The 23,283-nt window shown below is 35.6% G+C and overlaps 1 protein-coding gene across 1 annotated transcript in view; it reads right to left on the reverse strand.

Moving 5' to 3' along the window:
- The window catches only part of Ralyl (RALY RNA binding protein like), a 354,882-nt gene that overhangs the window by 53,298 nt on the left and 278,301 nt on the right, over nucleotides 1-23,283 (reverse strand). The gene's annotated exons all lie outside the window — the stretch shown is intronic.

A 23,283-nucleotide genomic window follows, 5' to 3' on the forward strand; every position in this document is an offset into this window, starting at 1 on the left:
ACAGGCCCAGTGATCTGCCGGCGTGGTAGCCACGACACCCCAATTGGAATAAGGAGAGAGCAGAGCCGACGCCCGCACCTGCAGGAAAGATACGCAAGCAGTATGAAAAGACAAGGAAAGAAAGGACCACAAGCAATGCAGGTCAACGCAACTTTAGAAGAGGTAACAGCTGCAGCAGATGGATTGTCAGATAAAGAATTCAGGATATACATGCTTCAGATGATCTGGAGTATCAAGGAAGACATTAAACAGCAAAATCAGACAATGAAAGATCACTTCGACAACGAATTACGCAAACAAATCCAGGAAGCAAAGGATCAACTATACAGGGAGATAGAGGTTATAAAAAACAAACAAACAGAAATCCTAGAAATGCAGGAAGCAATAAACCAACTTAAAAACTCAATGGAGAATACTACCAGCAGAGTAGAACACTTAGAAGATAGAACATCAGACAATGAAGACAAAGTATTTCAACTGGAAAAGAACATAGACAGCTCAGCAAGACTGTTAAGAAACCATGAGCAGAACATCCAAGAAATATGGGATAACATTAAGAGACCAAACTTAAGAGTCATTGGGATACAGGAAGGTACAGAGCTCCAAACCAAAGGAATGAGAAGTCTATTCAATGAAATAATACAAGAAAACTTCCCAGACTTGAAGAATGAGACAGAATCCCAAATCCTAGAAGCCTACAGGACGCCGAATGTGCAAAATCATAAGAGATCCACACCTAGACACATTATAATGAAGATGCCCAACATACAGAATAAGGAGAGAATTTTAAAAGCTACAAGAGAAAGGAAGCAGATTACATTTAGGGGTAAGCCAATCACGATAACAGCTGATCTTTCAACACAGACTCTGAAAGCTAGAAGATCCTGGAATAACATATTTCAAACACTGAAAGAAAATGGGTTCCAACCAAGAATTGTGTATCCAGCGAAATTAAGCTTCAGGATGGAGGATGAAATTAAAACCTTCCACGATAAACAAAAGTTTAAAGAATTCGCAGCTAGAAAACCATCTCTTCAAAACATCCTCGCCAAAGCATTACAGGAAGAGGAAATGGAAAATAACAATGAAAACCAACAGTGGGAGGTAGGACAGTAAAGGGGGGGGGGGAATAATCAAAGAGGAAAACAAACCATGTTTAGTAACAGAAATAAACAAATATGGCTGGAAGAACAACCCATATCTCAATAATAACCCTAAATGTTAATGGCTTAAACTCACCAATTAAGAGACACAGGCTAGTAGAATGGATCACAAAACAAGACCCAACAATATGCTGCCTACAGGAGACGCATTTGATAGGAAAAGACATACATAGGCTGAAGGTGAAAGGTTGGGAAAAATCATATCACTCATATGGACTTCGGAAACAAGCAGGAGTGTCCATACTCATATCAAATAAAATAGATTTCAAGCCAAAGTTAATCAAAAGAGATAAAGAGGGACACTACATACTGCTTAAGGGAACCATACACCAACAAGACATAACAATCATAAATATTTATGCCCCAAACAATGGTGCAGCTATGTTCGTCAAACAAACTCTTCTCAAGTTCAAGAGTCTAATAGACCACCATACCATAATCATGGGAGACTTCAACACACCTCTCTCGCCACTGGACAGATCTTCCAAAGAAAAGTTGAATAAGGAAACTATAGAACTCAATAACACTATTAATAACCTAGACCTAATTGACATATATAGAGTATACCACCCAACATCAAGCAGTTACACTTTTTTCTCAGCAGCACATGGATCCTTCTCAAAAATAGATCATATATTATGTCACAGGGCAACTCTTAGACAATATAAAGGAGTAGAGATAATACCATGCATCTTATCTGATCATAATGGAATGAAACTGAAAATCAAGGATAAAAGAAGGAAGGAAAAAGCATACATCACTTGGAGAATGAACAATAGGTTACTGAATGATCAATGGGTTATAGAAGACATCAAGGAGGAAATTAAAAAATTCTTAGAGATAAATGAAAACACAGACACAACATATCAGAATCTATGGGACACATTGAAAGCAGTTCTAAGAGGAAAATTCATTGCTTGGAGTTCATTCCTTAAAAAAAGAAAAAACCAACAAATAAATGATCTCATACTTCATCTCAAAATCCTAGAAAAAGAAGAGCAAAACAACAGCAAAAGAAGTAGAAGGCAAGAAATAATTAAAATCAGAGCTGAAATTAATGAAATCGAAACAAAAGAAACAATTGAAAAAATTGACAAAACTAAAAGTTGGTTCTTTGAAAAAATAAACAAAATCGACAGACCCTTAGCGATGCTAGCGAAGAGAAGAAGAGAGAGAACTCAAATTACTAGCATACGGGATGAAAAAGGCAATATCACAACAGACACTTCAGAAATACAGAAGATAATCAAAAACTATTTTGAATCCTTATACTCCAACAAATTAGAAGATAGTGAAGGCATAGATAAATTTCTTAAGTCATATGATCTGCCCAGATTGAGTCAGGAGGATATAGAAAACCTAAACAGACCAATATCAATTGAGGAAATAGAAGAAACCATAAAAAGACTACCAACTAAGAAAAGCCCAGGTCCAGATGGGTATACAGCAGAATTTTACAAAACCTTTAAAGAAGAACTAATACCAATACTTTTCAAGCTACTTCAGGAAATAGAAAAGGAGGGAGAACTTCCAAATTCATTCTATGAGGCCAACATCACCCTGATACCTAAACCAGACAAAGACACTTCAAAGAAAGAAAACTACAGACCAATATCTCTAATAAACCTAGATGCAAAAATCCTCAATAAAATTCTGGCGAATCGGATACAAAAACATATCAAAAAAATTGTACACCATGATCAAGTAGGATTCATCCCAGGGATGCAAGGCTGGTTCAATATACGGAAATCAATAAATGTTATTCACCACATCAATAGACTTAAAAATAAGAACCATATGATCATCTCGATAGATGCGGAAAAAGCATTTGACAAAGTACAGCATCCCTTTATGTTCAAAACTCTAGAAAAACTAGGGATAACAGGAACATACCTCAATATTGTAAAAGCAATCTATGCTAAGCCTCAGGCTAGCATCATTCTGAATGGAGAAAAACTGAAGGCATTCCCTCTAAAATCTGGAACTAGACAGGGATGCCCTCTCTCTCCACTTCTGTTCAACATAGTTCTCGAAACACTGGCCAGAGCAATTAGACAGACGAAAGAAATTAAAGGCATAAAAATAGGAAAAGAAGAACTTAAATTATCACTATTTGCAGATGATATGATTCTATACCTAGCAGACCCAAAAGGCTCTACAAGAAACTATTAGAGCTAATAAATGAATTCAGGAAAGTGGCAGGATATAAAATCAACACGCATAAATCAAAGGCATTCCTGTATATCAGCGACAAATCCTCTGAAATGGAAATGAGGACAACCACTCCATTCAAAATATCTTCAAAAAAAATAAAATACTTGGGAATCAACCTAACAAAAGAGGTGAAAGACTTATACAATGAAAACTACAGAACCCTAAAGAGAGAAATAGAAGATCTTAGAAGATGGAAAAATATACCCTGTTCATGGATAGGCAGAACTAACATCATCAAAATGGCGATATTACCAAAAGTTCTCTATAGGTTTAATGCAATGCCAATCAAAATCCCAACAGCATTTCTTGTAGAAATAGAGAAAGCAATCATGAAATTCATATGGAAAAATAAAAGACCCAGAATAGCAAAAACAATGCTAAGCAGGAAGTGTGAATCAGGCGGTATAGCGATACCAGACTTCAAACTATACTACAGAGCAATAGTAACAAAAACAGCATGGTACTGGTACCAAAACAGGCGGGTGGACCAATGGTACAGAATAGAGGACACAGAAACCAATCCACAAAACTACAACTACCTTATATTTGATAAAGGGGCTAAAAGCATGCAATGGAGGAAGGATAGCATCTTCAACAAATGGTGCTGGGAAAACTGGAAATCCATATGCAACAAAATGAAACTGAATCCCTTTCTCTCGCCATGCACAAAAGTGAATTCAAAATGGAACAAGGAGCTTGATATCAAATCAGAGACGCGCCGTCTGATAGAAGAAAAAGTTGGCTACGATCTACAGTCGGTGGGGTCGGGCTCCAAATTCCTCAATAGGACACCCATAGCACAAAAGTTAATAACTAGAATCAACAAATGGGACTTACTCAAACTAAAAAGTTTTTTCTCAGCAAAAGAAACAATAAGAGAGGTAAATAGGGAGCCTACACCCTGGGAACAAATCTTTACTCCTCACACTTCAGATAGAGCCCTAATATCCAGAGTATACAAAGAACTCAAAAAAATTAGACAATAAGAAAACAAACAACCCAATCAACAAATGGGCCAAGGACCTGAACAGACACTTCTCAGAGGAGGACATACAGTCAATCAACAAGTACATGAAAAAATGCTCAACATCTCTAGCTGTCAGAGAAATGCAAATCAAAACCACCCTAAGATACCATCTCACTCCAGTAAGATTGGCAGCCATTAGGAAGTCAAACAACAACAAGTGCTGGCGAGGATGTGGGGAAAAGGGTACACTTGTACATTGCTGGTGGGACTGCAGATTGGTGCAGCCAATTTGGAAAGCAGTATGGAGATTTCTTAGAAAGCTGGGAATGGAGCCACCATTTGACCCAGCTATTCCCCTTCTTGGTCTATTCCCTAAAGACCTAAAAAGAGCATGCTACAGGGACACTGCTACATCGATGTTCATAGCAGCACAGTTCACAATAGCAAGACTGTGGAACCAACCTAGATGCCCTTCAATAGACGAATGGATAAAAAAAATGTGGCATTTATACACAATGGAGTATTACTCTGCATTAAAAAATGACAAAATCATAGAATTTACAGGGAAATGGATGGCATTAGAGCAGATTATGCTAAGTGAAGCTAGCCAATCCCTAAAAAACAAATGCCAAATGTCTTCTTTGATATAAGGAGAGTAACTAAGAACAGTGTAGGGACGAAGAACAGGAGAAGAAGATTAACATTTAACAGGGATGAGAGGTGGGAGGGAAAGGGAGAGAGAAGGAAAATTGCATGGTAATGGAAGGAGACCCTCAGGGTTATACAGTGGAGGAGGTAGAGAGAGAGGAGGGGAGGGGAGGGGAGAGGTGGGGAGGGGGGAGGGGGGAGGATGGGAAAGGCAGTGGAGCACAACAGACACTAGTATGGCAATTTGTAAATCAATGGATGTGTAACTGATGTGATTCTGCAATCTGTGTATGGGGTGAAGGTGGGAGTTCATAACCCACTTGAATCAAAGTGTGGAATATGATATGTCAAGAAATTTGTAATGTTTTGAACAACCCACAATAAAAAATTAAAAAAAAAAAAGGAAGAACAAATGTTTTCCAATATAAAAATGAGAAAATGCTTTCTGTTTTAAATTTTGATTTTTTTTGTTAAAAAAGCAGTTTTTAATTTTTGATGCAAAATAGTTTACAAAAGCAAAACTGCAAGAAATAAGAGCCCTCCGGAATATTTCTATTTATGTAGTACCAAACTGAAATAAAACACAGTTTAAAATAGAGAATCATTCTTTATGTCAATTATTTCAAAGACATCAAAATACCATTGTTGAATTGCAGCTAAATTTGAAAAACATCATCTGTCACAGTTGCAAATCGATCCTGCTTTGAAGAATGATACTCATTTCCTTTGATGGAAGTATATCATGTAGTTTTACTTAAACTTATCAAATTTAATAGAAAACATTTTATCTTATAACAGATTTCAGTTTAGGAAAATTGAAACTGGCTGGAAACTACCAGAATATATTTCTAAGGGAGTGGAACCACTTCTCAGCCCAGGAACATAGTTAACTAATTTTAATTGATTTATCTCTCTCGAAAAGCACAAACTAATAAATCACCAATATTCCACATTACAGAAACTGTATTAGAAAACAGCAAGAAATCTGGACTCTAGATCTAGTAGGAACTCATAAGTGCCCAGGCAGCCAACGTTTGGGTTTTGACTCATGTCTAGGACTCTAGGAAGATTTTTTTAAGATCAGAGACAGGTTATCATAAAATTGTGGTCTAAGTAGGTAATGTTACTCAAACTTATAAGGAAATCATCTCCTTTTCAAACAAGGGAATTAGGAGAGGTCTGTCATTTCTTTCCTGACTCTTACCCTGAAATACTGAGATGAGTCTCCAGGTCTGCAGAATGCCCAGCTCCTTTCTTGGAATGGAGATCAACAACCACTTATCAAGGTCCAGAAAAGTGGGCTTTAGAAGCAGTCTTGGCTGCTTCTCCTGGAAGTTGGCTCCTTATTGCACGTCAGTATCTCAGTGCTGCCCTTGAAAGAAGGTCTGTACCTTACTTAGTCCTCAGTTGGCTGCAGTTCTCTTTCTACTCTTCTTTATTTGGAGGTCTGTTTTTTTTTTTTTTTTGCGATTACACCTGGATTCCAGATGGAATTCCTGGAATAGGTCATCTCTATACCTGATGTACTGCTCTTTCTAACTTGTCTGTGCTTTCCTTTTCATTTACCCACTGCACAGTGGATTACATTAAGTCATTAACTATTTTTACTTACTCCATTAAAATAGGTGTACATTTTACAACTATATATTTCTAAACTTAGAATTTTAAAAGTCTTTGCAACTTTGCTTTCTGATATTTTCCTCCCAAAATAAATGTTCAGGATTAAGGAGATCCTAGGTCCAACACAGTCCTATCCATTTTTATTGCACTCTTGATTGGGATTCTGCCTTTGGTTCATTCGCCTGGTCTATTGCATAGAACTCTCAAAGAAATACTCATAAATAAGGTTTTGTTTTTTAACAGGAGATTTCTGGAATATCTCCATTTTCTATAGAAAAAGATGATAAGCACAAACAAACCAAATTATTTAAACTTGGATTCAAGGCCTGCTCAAAACAAATCTTTCATTTAAAAAAAATGTTCTTTTTGGATATACATGACAGCAGAGTGTGTTTTGACATATTAACAAATCCTTCATTTGAACAGAACTGTTCAGTATTCAATCAAATGTTATATAGAACCAGATCAACTAGTTTACATCTATGTTCCCAGGGGAAATCAATTGTAAACAAGCAGGTTCAGTTAAGTGCGGGAAGCCATCCGTGAAATACATGAGGATCTTCTCTCGCCCTGAAGCCAAGGAGCATTAGGCCTGGTACTGTGAACTATCCATGGCTCTTCCACAGCATCAGATTGCCCAATGCACATGACCTTTCTCTCCGCTCTGCTAGGAAGGTTCCTCATAGTAGTTATGGAGATGGGCGTAACCACTGAACAGCCCACCTTAAGCCTTTTTTTGGAGAAGAACATTCTGTAGAATCTCTCTCATATTTCCCCATATAAATAGAGCAGGTGTGGGCTCCATTTTGTCTAGAAGCTCCATCCATCCTTTCAGCTTGCCCGTGCTTTTGCAATTACTTTCTGTGTTCTGTGTTTTTTTTTGTTGTTGTTGTTTTTTACCATTTTATTTCTCTTAGTTTTTATTTCTCTACCAGCCCATTACACCTAGGGGAACTCCATTCCCACTGGAGTTAAGTCTCTTCATCTCTTTAACTTGTCTCCTGTATCTTACAGGATCATTATAAGAATTTAATAAGACAATAAAGCTAAACCACCTAATGCCACATCAAGACCATCATTAGGTTCAATAAATGATGGAAGCAGAAACTATTATTATTTGTGTTGTTGTTATTTTGTATTATTTATATTATTATATAAACGTGCCATCCCAGCAATGACTATTTCTCTCTTCCAAAAAGTGTCTATGAAAATCCTACTCATCTTTCAGGATCGAGTATATCTTTCCCTTCTTATGAATACCTCTTATGAATACTACTTAGGAATGCTTTCCCTTCTTATGCACACCTATTGCTTGTTGACTTTTCTATCATCTATTTTTCATGTTAAATCATAACTTCTTTGAGCAAAGCTCTCCTGATCAGGCATTCATGAATCTTAGAAGTCATGCTGTATGTGTTTTGATAAGTCCTTCTCCTTTTATTGATTAGTGAGCCTCCTGATGCTGATCATGAGATTCTGGGCTTGAAGTCTGTTTTCCTTTATTTAAAACTGATATTAACAGGTTTAAAAAGAGCTCAATCAGAAGAGTGCTTCATGAAAACTTTATCTTTTCATAATAAGCCAGATTGCTGAAAAATTATTCCTGATCAATACATTTTTTTTTCAAATTTCAGATGGTATCATGTTTTTAAAAGAAGGAATTTGGGGTCATTCATCTAAAACAGGACACATTAATGGATTGACCTCATCATAGATGCTTTAGAACCAAAATCCCTTGTGTAGAAATAGTGCATCCAATTCTCTCTTTTCTCTTATTTCATTCTTGATAGAACTTAGTCCAGTATCTTGAACACAATAAGCAATTAATAAAGACCAGGAAGTTTGTAGTTATATGTATGTGTAGCTAAGGTTCTCATGCCAGTTCCAAACCGAGCAACACATTTTATTGAAAGCTCTGTGTATGTGTCAGGGACTAAATTCACAAGACACCCATTCTAAGAGTTGATTGACTAAAGGACAGACAGGTGATCAGACAGGAAATTCAAAAGTAAATTCATCATGGAACTATGTCTTTACAACACAGTGCCTCAGAAATAGTCTGATGAAAGAAAATGAAAAGAAAACATGCCTCTGGCAAGCAACGCTTTGTATTTTTCCTCCAATTTCACTTGAATTCTCCAAAATCCATAAACCTCATCTTTAAGGATACATTGCATAGAGTATATTGCCTTCATTTTTATAGAGTTTTAGATAGAGTCAGGAATATTATTTGTAAGAACAAGATTGCACATTTTTAATCAGCTTGCTATTAGACATTTTTTTTTTAACAGTTAAGCCCACTGATGTAGACAAACTAGCAGTTGGGAAAAGTTTGGTGCAATTATTGAAGATCATGAATTTTATAATTTAAACATTATGAATTTGAGAATTTGAGAAAATTGCTTTACTGCTCAGTCATCTCCAGACTACTGTCTCTTCCCATCTTCTGCTGGTCTTTCCAATTATCTGAGGCTCTGGTCACAATAATTGTTCACTCCTTAAAAGTAGTATGTGGTTTCAGACAACTATACATTATTGATCTGATCCATACTCTCATCTCCTCCATCTGGAAAACGTCATTTCACCTTTTAGTTGCCTATACTGTGAAGTCATCAAGCCTTGATCCTCTTCTTCAACAAGTTCATCCTCATCCTAACCTAACTTCTTTCAAATGATACTTTGAGTTCCTATTTCTTTAAGACAAGATCGGGAACTGCTCTAATTTTTTAACTCATGTGTCCACCGTAGTTGCTCAACAATGTTGATGGAACACATTATTGTCAGGCTCTTTTCCAGATACTAGGAATATAGTGTTGAATAAGAAAGATAATAATGAAACTCTCTACAATTAAGAAACTCCCACCGGACATGGTAGTGCACACCTATAATCCCAGTGGCTCAGGAGCCTAAGGCAGGAGGATCATGAGTTCAAAGCCAGCCTCAGCAATGGCAAGGCACTAAACAACTCAGTGAGACTCTGTCTCTAAATAACATACAAAATAGGGCTGGGAGGTGTTGCTTATGGTTGAACCCTGTGTTTAATCCCTGGTACCCCCCCCCCCAAAAAAAAAGAAACTCGCATTAAGAATCAAAAAAGACAATAAATAAATATGTACACTATATACAGAAATAATACAAAAAATTGCAAGTGAGGGAAGGCATAGTTCAGGTATGAGATTTGCCCTTTTGTACATAGGGCAGTCAGGAAAGTTTCAAGTGATAAGAGGATACTTGAGCAAAAGTTTCTATAAAGGGAGGAAATAGCATGGGGAAGAAGTGAGTTTGTGGGATGAAACAGCATATCAGGCAGAAGAGCAATAAATCCGAAGTGCTGAGCCAGACTATATTTGGGATATTTAAGGCAAAGAGTCAAATGTGGCCAGACTGGAATGAGCAAATGAGAGAAGAGAAGCTGGCAGATAAAGTGGAGAATGGAGAAGAGGGAGAGTGGGCATGGTCTTGTTGGTCAAAGTTAGGACTTTAGATTTTACTCTGAGTGATACAGGGGACAACTTTATATTTGAAGAGCACTGTTTTGATTTGATATTGTGAAAAGCCTATAGGGTGACAGGGAAAGAATCAAAGGGATCACAAAGAAAGCCATGAGAACAATTCCAGGGAGAGATGATGGTAGGCTGGCTTGGACCAAGGAGTTAAGAGTTTTAGTGGTGATAAGGAGATGGATTCTGCATAGACTTTAAAAGAATGAGGGCACATAATTGGAAGGATGTAATAATCATTTGCTAAAATAGGTAAGATTGCCAGAAGCTCAGGCTTCTGGGGGAAGATTCAAAGTTTTGTTAATTTTGAAGTGCCTATTTGTATCCAAACAAAAGTGAAAAAGGAAGCCGTTGGGTATTTGAATATGCAGCTTATGGGAGAAGTCTAAGGTAGAAGAATAAATTTCAAAGTTTCCAGTTAGAGATGGTATCTTGATTTAATATTCAGGATGAATTTGTCCTAGGAGGAATATATACATATGTTACAGTATTTTAGAAGACATCAGTGATACTATCTTCAGAAAAACAATGTCTTATTCTTTTTCTGTATGTAAATTCTTCAACAAAAAACATAACACAAAATTATACACAAAAGCAAACATACTGTCTTATAAAAATAATTTCTGTTGAGTATAATTCTGTTTTGCATGATTATAGAGGTTGAGTTTCGAATTACTAAACAAGATCAGCAAATTGATGAATGAAATAAAAATGAATTTCTTAGAATAAATTACATTAGCTAGTTTTTAGGCAAGAATGACATTAGAGGAACTAGGAGTCTGGTTGCATCTTACAGATAATCTTAAATTATTTTTCCCGAAGTATCACTGTAAGATTTTTGTTAAAAAGAAGAAGTTATATTAAATAATTTCAGACTTGCTCTCTCTAAAGAGTTCACTGATTTGGTGATAAATGTTATTACATTCTGATACAGTCAACAAAAATGATGACTGTGCCTTTTGCTGCAACATGAGATATAATCTAAAAAGGAAATTAGACACAAGGGATGATGCCATCTGCCTATATAAAAACATCCATGCATCCGATTTATGTGGTGAAAAATATTTCAATTTATTTTAATCACCTTTGGGTCAAGTCTATTCAGAGACAAAGACACTTCAGCTAACTGTCCAGCTCAGTGGTTCTTAACAGAGGGTGATTGTGCCCTGTAGGAGACATTTGGAATATCTTGAGACATTTTCTTTTGTGCGTGACAACTTGTATTGCATGGTGCTACTGGTATATAGTGGACATTTGGTCTGTTAAACATTCATGAACACAGAGGATAGCCTGCAACCATCATGCAAAGAATGATCTAACTTGAAAAGTCAATGGTGCCAGGCCTTAGAAACTCTGGACATTATGGTTTGAATGTGTCCTCCAAATATCATGTATTGGAATCTTAATCCCCAAAGTTTTATGCTAATGGTGTTTGGAGGTGCAGCTTTTGGAAGTAATTAGCATTATATGAGGTCATGAGAATGGAGTGATCATGATGCAATTAGTTAGCAAGCTTTTTCTGTCTCCCTCTGTGATAGTCTCCTACCTGCCACGGCCCAGCAAGAAGGTCCTCACCAGATGCTGGACAGATACCAAAGCCATACTATTAGACTTTCCAGCCTCTGATTCTATGAACTAAATAAACCTTTATTGTATATTATGCTTAGCAAAGTAATTCAATCCCCCCCAAACCAAAGGCCATATGTTCTCTCTGATAAATGGAGGCTAAACCGTAATGGGGTGGGGTGGGGCATGGGGAAAATGGAGAAACTGTGATTGGGCAAAGAGGAGGGAGGAGGGAGGGAAAATGGGGGCAGGAAAGATGGTGGAATGAGAAGGACATCATTACCCTAGGTGAATGTATGACTGCACATATGGTGCGACGCTACACTGTGTACAACCAGAGAAATGAAAAGCTGTGCTGCAATTTTGTACAATGAATCAAAATGCATTCTGCTGTCATATATACCTAATTAAAATAAATAATTAAATAAATTTAAAAAACACTCTTTATTCTTTATATAATACTCAGTCTATCATATTCAGTTACAACCACAGAAAATGGACCAAGATACTGGTCTAGAAAATTATATACCTTTTTTTCACCAACACCATCATGCTTCAGATCAACTAAGAAAACTTACAAATGTTTGCAACTCTAAGAACTTTAATAATAATTCACATTAGTTTTCTGTTACTCTACTTATTTTTTAAGCCTTTGATACATTATTTAGTTCTTTCCTTTGCTATGAACTAAGGAACTATCTTATTTAATTTAGTCATTTCTAGAAAAAAAATGAGGACTACTGACTTCTTTAATGCATTTCTGGAAATCTTTGTCTTTATCAGTCTAGTTCATCTGTTTCTGCATCTGTCTCTTTCCTCCAATTAATATATTTCAAGGTGATTTTATATGCATAAGCTAATTTGCCAATCTTGCAAATAGTTTTCAAAAACCATAAATTAAAGGATTTTGATGAAATAAATTGGAGCAATTGGTTATTCCCAAAATGGAGCATCCTAGAAAAAGCAATTACATATATGTGGATATATGTGTATTCATAATACCTATACCAATATCTATATTCATTCTTTCTGTATGAGAAAATAAATGAGAAAATGAAATGGAAAATGAATACATCATATTCAATAACTATTCGTTGATTGCTCACTATAATGAAATGCCATTCATCTAGCATTGTACTAGGAAATGCATGAATATAATTTCATTTAATCCTTATTATAAATATGAAAAGCATGTGTTATTAAACTTGCTTTATGGATTAGAACTGAATATTAGAGATAAGTTATGTGCTTCAGATTGTTCAGCAAAGAGGTAACAAAATCAAGTTTAGGGAGGGCTGCCTGATTCCAAAGCTATGGTTTATATTTGTTTGATTTTCCACCCCTCACTCCAGGTTATGGGCTTCTTACAGTGAACTGCCTTCCTGATATTATGGAGTTTTTAAGTAGTGGAAGAAAAATATGTAAAGACATAGAATGCATAAAACAATGTGGGACAAAGTGAAAATCTCCTATCACTTGATACTGAAATTATCTTTTATTTTCTGGTCTTCCCAAAAAATTGCCCTTTAATAAAGTATCACGTCTCTTTTGTATATGGAATATTGGCTCCTCAGGGGTCATGTCTCTTTCATCTATGGAAAATTAATACCTCTCATCTGGCAAATGCTGGTTAATTGAACTTGTTTCAATGATGTAGGGGAAGAGAAAAGATAAATTACTTTTGATGGGGTGTGGCAACTGATTGTGAAAGTAATCATAAGACAATGGTCCTTGAGCTATGACCAGAAGTATATTTTGAATTCCAGCAAGCAAAAAGGGCCTAATTAAAGAAAGTAGCAGATCTTATCACAGAGCTTCAAAATACACATTAAAACCTGATTTCTTTAAAACCTTGGAGCATAGGCTAGAATATATCTTTCTGCTTCATGGACTGACTCAACATATTCTGTAACTAATTTTCTCTGCATTACCACATTTCTAAAGGCATGGTTCAAAGCTAACTATAAAATTTCTAAAACACCAAAATCTAAATGCAAAAAGCAAAAATACTAGTGGCAACATATTCCACAAATATTTAAGAGTATACTCTGTGCAATGCATAACTAATTTGGATACATTTCAATAAAAAAAAAAAAACAGAGAGAATGAATGTGCAAATGAATTGCTAATATGAAGCAGAAAAGTTTAAGTTCCAGAAACTGAAGATGAACGATTGGCTTGGGGTTGCAGGACAGTGATGTCTATAGCATAGAGGGACTCGATACTATTAACTGATTTGGACCTTGGAAGATAGGTACAATGATTAATAATGCTTGTTTGTATATGTGTAAGACAATACATCTGATAAAACATTTTTTTATAAGAAAGGAAAAGGAAAGGGTTTCTGGGTGGGTGGAGAACATGAGCCTGAGTTGCAAACCTTGAAATGTTCATTTAGGCTAGGAGAACAGTGCTGGGTGGGGTGGGGAATGGAAGTGCCCGGTCAGATACTTCTTAAGAAGTCTACTAAAAATTCTTATTTGGTAACTAGTAGCAATTTTGAGTTTTGATTGAAAAATTGACAAAGCACTTGGTCTGGAATAATCTCACAACTGGGTAGGAAATTAATGAGACTAGGGAATAGCATAAAGTCAAGAAAACCAGCAAGAGGTTATCAGAGTGGTCAAGATTCTGCGTATTAGGACTTGAGGTAGAAGAATAGCAGAAAAGGAAGAGGCAGAAATCTTATTAAGGTTTATTAATAGGACTTACATACTTTTATAATTCCGCAGTGGAAAAACTAGACCCTTTCTGAACTGTCAGTATAGCATACAGAGAAATATAAATTCTGTAGTAGAACTGAGAAAATTACCTCAAATTCTCATAAGTCAAATTGATAGAAGGATTTTGTTGTACATTTGTTGTTGTTTTGGTAGTAGGGATTAACCACTGAACCACATGCCCAGCCAATTTTTTTTTTTTTTTTTGAGAGACAGGGTCTCCCTAAATTGCTTAGGACCTTGCTAAATCGCTGAGGCTTGCTTTGAATTAGTGCTCCTGTGACTCCTGAGCTGCTGGGATCATAGGTATGTACCACTGCTCCTGGCTTACACATTTTAATATTTTTTTTTCTGTTTACATTTCTTAATCTGGTTATAAAAGCATAGTAAAGAAAACCACATAGAATCTACAAATGTATCTATTTATCCATTGTAAATATATAGTAATTATTTTGATTGGGCTATTCTCTATGAAACTGGATTTTTCTTTATAACTCTGGAATATTCTTTATACATAGTTCTAGTTAGTGTTTAAACGGACCTGTGTGCATCTGATATATGTAGTGCATTTAGCAGAGTAAGCTAAATGGCCTGGTCATTTGCTTCAATTAATTAAAACTAAATCATATCCCTAAATTTGGCTTATAAAATAAAACAAAGCTGAAGGATAAGCAAAGATGTCAACATTTTGTTAGGTCAACCTATGACTTCCATGTTATGGGTTGAATAGTGTCCCCCTGAAATTTCATGTATTGAAGTCCTAGACCCAAGTACCTTAGAATGTGATGGCATTTGGAGATAGGTTTTTACAAAGGTACTTAAATTAACATAAAGTCATTAGGGTGGACCCTAATCCGAAAGCACTTAAGAAAGAGTGTGAAGACACAGGGCAAAGACAAGTATCCTACAAACCAAGGATGGAGGCTTGGTGTAGATCTTTCCTTCATGGTCATAAGAAACTACCAAGCCTTCCAACATCTTGATCTCCAACTTTTATCCTCCAGAATCGTGAGAAAGATTTCTGTTGTTACACTCTCTGGACCACTTAGTATGGTAGCCCTAGCATACCAATACACCTATCATAAACATTCCATAGAATATAATTTTGATCAGGTAGCACTTTTCTGAGTCTTTTCCCTTGTCCCTGAATGAAATATAAACCCTTCAATATTCTCCGCTGTTTTTTATTATTCTGTTAGGAATTTTACACTTTGTTTTGCTTGATCATAATGTTGTTTCCTAACAGATATTCCTAGCACTAAAATTTGTCATCATCATCATCATCATCAATATTATTATTATTACTCTTATGATGGTTTATTATTAAGACTTTTGCAATACCAGACACTAAGAGCTCTTCATATGTCAACTCATTTAATCCTCAAAAGAATCCTATGCAGGGCTGGGTTTGTAGCTCAGTGGTAGAGCGCTTGCCTCACATGCATGAGGCACTGGGTTGGGTCCTCAGTACCACATAAAAATAAATAAATAAAATAAAGATATTGTGTCCATCTAAAACTAGAAAAATATTTTTAAAAAAGAACCCTATGGAGAAGATGGTAAGATTATCACTCCCATTTTACAGATGAGGCATCTAAGACACAGTGAGCAAGGTATCTTTGCTCCAAAGCATAGAGCTAACAAATGAATGATAGAGCCACTACCGGATTCCAGGTAGAGCAAGTTCGTATTTCATGCTCTTGATGGCTATGTTTTGAAGAGATACTAAAGTAGTAATAATGGCCATAAATAACCTCACTGAACATTTTGTTGTCTATGTACTTCAATACACAAGTAATTCTTATAGTATAAGTAAATCTTACAACAACTCTTGTGTATACCATATGTCGTCCCCCACCTCCATATTTCAGGTAGAAAATAGAGAAGGGGTACAGGAATCATGGATATTGCTCAGTCCACAGTTGTGGCATCTATGGAACTCCAACTCCACCCCAGGCAACCCTAGAGCAAAGCCTCTGTTATTCCTCTAGATCCTGCCATCTGGAAGACTCTCTTTGATTCTATCTTTTATTTAAAAGATACTTACTTTTTTAAACAATTAAAAAATCATCTAGTAGGCTTTTTCTAGACTCTTGCACCAACATGACCTTTCTTTCCTTAAGGTAAAAGCAGAATACCTACATACTTTTCCCAAGATAATGATAGGGTAGATGGATGGATGATAGATGGGAAACTTAATGATAATTTGCTTAATGTTAACATCATTTCTCTGGTGGATGCTTAATCTCCGTATTTCAATCACATGTTTTGGTGAAGAGAATCCAACACTACAACACTTTCTTAGCATTGGTGATATGCTGTCAGTAACTATTTCATATATTTAATTGAACTGTCTTCCTATGAGATTCTCATGGCTTTCATATTAGTCTGTCACCCATTTTGTCACTGAAAGTACGTTGACAGATTCCCACAGGAATTCAAACTCACTAGAATATTTCCTGTTAGACATTAGAATTTAAATTAATTGATAGAATTTTTTAACCAGAGAGAACCTCTTTTCTTCACCCAGAAACTACCGCTAAAGCTCACCAGTATTTATGTCTTCTCTTTTGTGAAGTGTTTATCTGCAAAATCACATCTTTTGTTTATCTGATGACTTCATGATGTGGAAAAGGACAAGTTGATTATAGTTTTAGTTTAAGTTGATTTGAAAAGGGACAGAAATATGAAGTGATAGACTAATTTTTAAAAGAGTAATCCATTTTAAATGGTTATCAGTACTCATATTTGGAAAATTATCAAATTAACATATTTTTTCCTTACATGGTTTTATCCCAAGCAGAATTCATTCATATTAAGAATTCTGAAATAAGAAATGACAGATTATTCAGGCTATAACATTAATTTCCTCTTCTAAACTTACCAAATTATTAAATACTAGAAAATGAACATTAATAAAAGAGTAAGCTATATGTATATCCCTCAGTAAATATTCATTCAGATTATGCCAATATTAGTAGTATACTTAATTAATTAATTATTGTTTGGTAGCAGGGATTGAAACCAAAGACATTTAGCCACATCTCCAGCCATTTTATAAAACATTTGGTTTAGAGACAGGGTCTTGCTAAGTTGTTTAGGTCCACACTAAGTTGCTGAGGCTGACTTTGAATTTGGGATCCTTCTGCCTGAGCCTCCTGAGCCACTGGGGTTAGAGGTAGGCACCATTATGCCTGACTTAATAGTATATTTTACACTTCATTCAAAACTTTAACTTGTGATTTGAGTTTGGAAATTATTGTTATTCTCAGAAACCAGGTCAATTATAAAAGCATTATTGAATAATGAATATTTATATACACATATATTTTATGTAAATATAATATGGTCTGCCACTGTGATCCTAGAGAGAATACATAATTGTGAGTTTACTTATGCTTGCAAAAGCATCTCTTGCTGTATTTAGTAGTTCAATTTTCAGACTTAGCCTTTCATCGAGATGGTCCATCTATCACACAAAACCAGAAACAGAGGACCAAATTAAAACTTATGTATGACCCACCACTGGATTTAAGAATAAATGCTTATCTTCAGTGTAGTTCAGTGACAAACTGTAGAGCTCATTTGGAGTGTTTATCCAAATAATTGACTTGGACAATTTGCCTTTCTATAAAAATCATTTAATTATTTATTTATTCCAATGTTTGAAAAAATTTAATATGTGAAGATTTTTAAGGGATAGAAACTCAAGTACACCCCAGGTTGGGATTATCTAACTTAAAAAAAAAAGACTAATTCCAGTAAATTAAATTGTAGAACAAAATAAAATATTTTCTGGCTGACATGAAAGCCACAAAAATATATCTATTACTAAAACCATGTGTCCTCAGGTAGATTTAAGTATGGAATTAAAGTGTTTGTACATGGTGGTGCAGGAGAAGGGTCCTGGTACCTGTAAAGGAGCTTGCCTCTACTAGAAGGCAGAAAAGAATGTTAATGATCCTTGAATTGGTAGAGGAGGAAGGAATTAGTAAGTTTCTCTAGAGTGAAGAGAAGGGTTATAGCTAGTGCCTTGCAATGTGTATTCCTTGGAGAGTCTGAGGCTCCCAGTGACTCCAGAGAAGTTTGTGGAAGGGAGATACATTATTGAGTGGACTGTCTGTCTCAGTTTACATTGGAGAACAAAGAAGACTTTTCACATGTCAAAAGAGAGGTCCAAGATAAAGCTACCAGTAAATTAAAAAAAAAAATCTCATTGGATCTTATTTCTTTATTACCCGAGAGACAAAAACAGCATGATGAATGCAGATGTGGAGAGGTTCTACAAAAATGTAAGCAGTGAACCAAATTTAGTGGGAGAGAGGTAAGACAACTACAATAGGTGGATACTGTGGAGTTACAAGCAAAGTTTTAATAATGTTAATAAAAATGCCAGAATCACCCTCACATAAAAGCAAGAACAAACACTTGAAAGAAGGACAGAAAGAATATAGTTGTATCTATTCAGTAATGAAACACGGTGTTAAATCTCCCTACTAAAAAACAGACACTTTCAAACTGCTGTCCCAAACAAACTCAGATATATGTTGTCTTCAAGAAATGAACGAAAATAAAGTAACAGAGTGTTTTGGGTTGACATATACTCCCCTAAAGTGTATGTGGAATTCATTACCTCTAGGACCTGTGTATGTGACATTATTTGAAAATAGATCTTTGAAGATATAAGCAAGATGAGGTCGTTGGGGAAGCACACATCTGACATGGCTAGTGTCCTTATAAGAAGAGGAGAAGATACACAGATACAAAGACACAGGGAGAACACTATGTGCCAAGGAGGTGAGTGGAGTCATTGATGTCCCCACAAGTCAAGGAATGCTAATGACCGCCACAAGCTCCACAGCTTGCTATAGTTTGTTAAGGCATCCTTACAAAACTAATGTTTAGGAAAGGCTGCAAATGTATATATAAAGGAAAGGCATATGAAAAGAGCCAGATAGAAAGGATCAAACCAAGTAGCCTAGTAAAATTTAAGGTTAGGAAGAGTTCATGGGATATTATATAATTCTAAAAGTTACAATTCTCCAAGAAGTCATGGAGAGGATGTGGAAAATGTATTTATGTGGGTTTGTCTCTGTGTCTTCTACTCTGTACCATTGGTCTTCATGTCTGTTTTGGTGCCAATACCATGCTGCTTTTGTTACTATAGCTCTGTAGTATAATTTCAGGTCTGGTATCATGATGCTGCCTGCTTCGCTTTTTTTGCTGAGAATGGCTTTGGCTATGTTTGCCACTTATTTTTCCAAGTGAATTTCATGATGGTTTTTTCTATTTCTAAGAAGAACGTCACCAGAATCTTAATAGGAATTGCATTAAATCTGTATAGCACTTTTGGTAGTATGGCCATTCTGACAATGTTAATTCTGCTTATCCTAGAACATGGGAAATCTTTCCATTTTCTAAGATATTCTTCAATTTCTTTCTTCAGTGTTCTATAGTTTTCATTGTAGAGGTCTCTTTCACTTCTTTTGTTAGGTTGATTCCCAAATATTTTATTTTCTTTGAGGATATTGTGAATGGAGTAGTTTTCCTAATTTCTCTTTCAGTTGATTCATCACCAATGCATAGGAATACAATTGATTTATGGGTGTTAATTTTACATCTTAATACTTTGTTGAATTCATTTATGAGTTATAGAAATTTTCTGGTAGATTTTTATAGGTCTTCTAAATATAGAATCATGTCATCAGCAAATAGGGATATTTGAGTTCTTCTTTCCTTATTTGTATCCCTTTAATTTCTTTCTTCTGTCTAATTGCTCTGGCTAGAGTTTCCAGGACTATGTTGATGAGAAGTGGTGAAAAAGGGGATCCCTGTCTTGTTTCAGGTTTTAGAGGGAAAGCTTCCAATTTTTCTCCATTTAGAAATTGGAAATCCATATGAAATAAAATGAAAATAGGCCCCTATATCTCACCCTGCACAAGACTCAACTCAAGTGGATCAAGAACCTAGGTATTATACCAGAGACCCTGCCCTAAATAGAAGAAAAAAGTAGGCCCAAATTTTCATCATGTTGGCTTAGGAACCAAATTCCTTAATAACAGTCCTAAAGTGCAAGAAATAAAATCAAGAATAAATAAGTGGGATTGTATCACACTATAAAACTTCTTCATTGTAAATAAAACAATCAAGAACATGAACAAAGAGCCTTCAGAATGGGAGAAAATCTTTGCTACCTGCACCTCAGATAGAGAATTAATCTCTAGGATACATAAAGAACTCAAAACATTTAATACCCGCCCCCCAAAAAACAAAACAAAACAAAACAAAACAAAACCAAATAGCCCAATCAATTAATGGGCAAAGGAACTGAACAGGCACTTCACAGAAGAAGAAATATGAATGGTTAACAAATGTATGAAAAAAATGTTCAACATCTCTAGCAACTAGAGAAATGCAAATCAAAACTAAGATTTCATCTCACTCCAATCAGAATGGCAATTATCAAGAATACTGGCAATAATAAATGTTGATGAAGATGTGGGGAAAAGGCACACTTATACGTTGCTGGTGGGACTGAAAATTGTTGCAACCACTCTGAAAAGCAGTATGGAGATTCCTTAGAAAACTGGAATGGAACCCACCATTTGACCCAGTTATCCCACTCCTTGGCGTATACCCAGACAACTTAAAATCAGCATACTGTAGTGACATGGCAGCATCAATGTTCATGTCAGCTCAATTCACAACAGCTATGCTGTGGAACCAACCTAGGTGCCTTTCAGTAGATGAATGGATATATGAAAATGAAGTATATACACACAACTGAATATTACTTGGCCATAAAGAAAAATGAAATTATAGCACTTGCCTGAAAAAGGTGAAACTGGAGACTATCATGCTAAATGAAATAAGCCAATCCCCCAAAACCAAAGGCCAAATGTTCTCTCTGCTATGCAGATGCTGACTCACAATAGGTGGTGGGGGGAGTGGAGATACCGCTGATTGGATAGGGGGGTGGGAAAAATGGGGGAAGAGAGGGGTGATGGGAATGGGAAAGACAGTACAATGAGTTGGACACAACTTTCCTATGTTCAAATATGATTACATGACCAGTGTACGTCCACATGATGTACAACTGCAAGAATGGGAAGTTGTACTCCATGTATGTCTGATATGTCAAAATACTTTCTACTGTCAAGTATAACTAAAAAGCACAAACAGGAAAAAGAATAGCTCACTTACAGGGGTATTTGTGAAGAATAAATAAATTGATATGTGAAGTGCTCAAAATAATAGCCATCATAACACTAAAAAATGGTAGCTATTACTTTTCTTCTTTTCTTATATTATTATTATTATTATTATTATTACTAACAATTATATAAATCATCCAAGGGATATGGCATATAAAACAAAGCCTTAAGAAAAAAAATCTATGTAAAATCTCTATCATGATAAATTTGCTACAAGAAAAACAAGTCTAAAGAGGATTTAGATAATACAACCAACAATCTAACACTCCATACTCAGTTCTATATTAAAGCAGAAAATATAGTCTGTTTGCATGTTCATTTAGAAAATCTTATTAATATGGAAACAAGAAATTCTTAATAAAATTATAAAAGGATATTTTTAAAGTTCTCATTCTCTAGTAATGACACTATGAGACTAGAAATCAAAAAATGAAGTACCAAATTTTAACCATTTGAATGTTGAGATATTTACTTTGAAATAACCTCTGGAAGTTGCTACTCTTCTCAGTAATGCACTGGAGTACATGACAACTGAGGATTGAGTCCTATATTACTGAACCTTCTAGAAAATGGCCTCAAGGTAAGGCAAGTATTTTTCTACATCAGTGACTCTAAATTTGGTTGGTAACATGTCCACGGGGAATACTTAGAAATGTATAGGTGTGTTTATAGTTACAAACATTGAAGAATCCTACTGCTATTTAAGGTTTGGAGGTCAGGGATGCTAAATGCTCTGCAGAGCTCAGGATACTCTTTTTATTCAATTTTTAATTAATTTTTTAGTTATATATGACATTAGAATTTATTCTAATACAGGGAGTAAAACTTCCCACTAGGAATACTCTTACACAATGTAGGACTATCCAGCAAAATGCCAGTAATGCTTTTGTTGTTAAATACTATTTTAAGATGACCACAAGACAAACAATCCGTGATGCTTTAGATATTTCTATTTGAAGTTAATACCACCAATGGTAAAACAGTCTTCTATAAACCTAGCAGGCAATTCAGTGTTCAATTTTCTACAACAAGAACCAAGTTCCGCAGCTCTCTTTGCTCTTAACAGTAATCTGAGAGTATATTAGAGTGTGTGGAAACTACAGCAGAAACTCATTTTCTCTTATTACTAGACTCGAAAAAGAATTCATATTTATCTATCTACAGAATAGACTGGATAAATAAGCGCATAGAGAACTGCAAATTTATTTAGTTTGCCATTGAGGTTATATTAGCTGAGTTAAATTCTCAGTGAAACTCTTAGCAGGCCAAACTTGAGAGTTTCTAGAAGCATCAGTACCTTTCTCTTTTCTGAACTATTTTTTTTCTTTGCCAATTTTCATGTAAAAGGAAATTATTTTGATAATGATGCTTAGTATTTCTGATACAGATAGTTCTGACTCTACCATTTACTAGTTACGTAACCTTCTATGTTTGCTCATTAATAAAAATGGGGTGAAAATATCTGTCTCACTTGTTCTGAAGGGGTGGCAGAATACGTACACATAACACCCTTACCGGGCTCTGCTGGAACCTGCCCTCTGATCATATCTGCAGTTCTACTTTCCTACCTGGCTCTCTGCAGCCACACTAGCTCTGTTGTTCTTCCTTAACTATGCCAACTTAAGGTCTCTGCACTGACCATTTGCTCAGAACAGTGCCCCGTAATGTCAG

The sequence above is a fragment of the Marmota flaviventris genome, chromosome 15 (genome assembly GCF_047511675.1).
Source record: "Marmota flaviventris isolate mMarFla1 chromosome 15, mMarFla1.hap1, whole genome shotgun sequence".
Classification (NCBI taxonomy): Eukaryota; Metazoa; Chordata; class Mammalia; order Rodentia; family Sciuridae; genus Marmota; species Marmota flaviventris.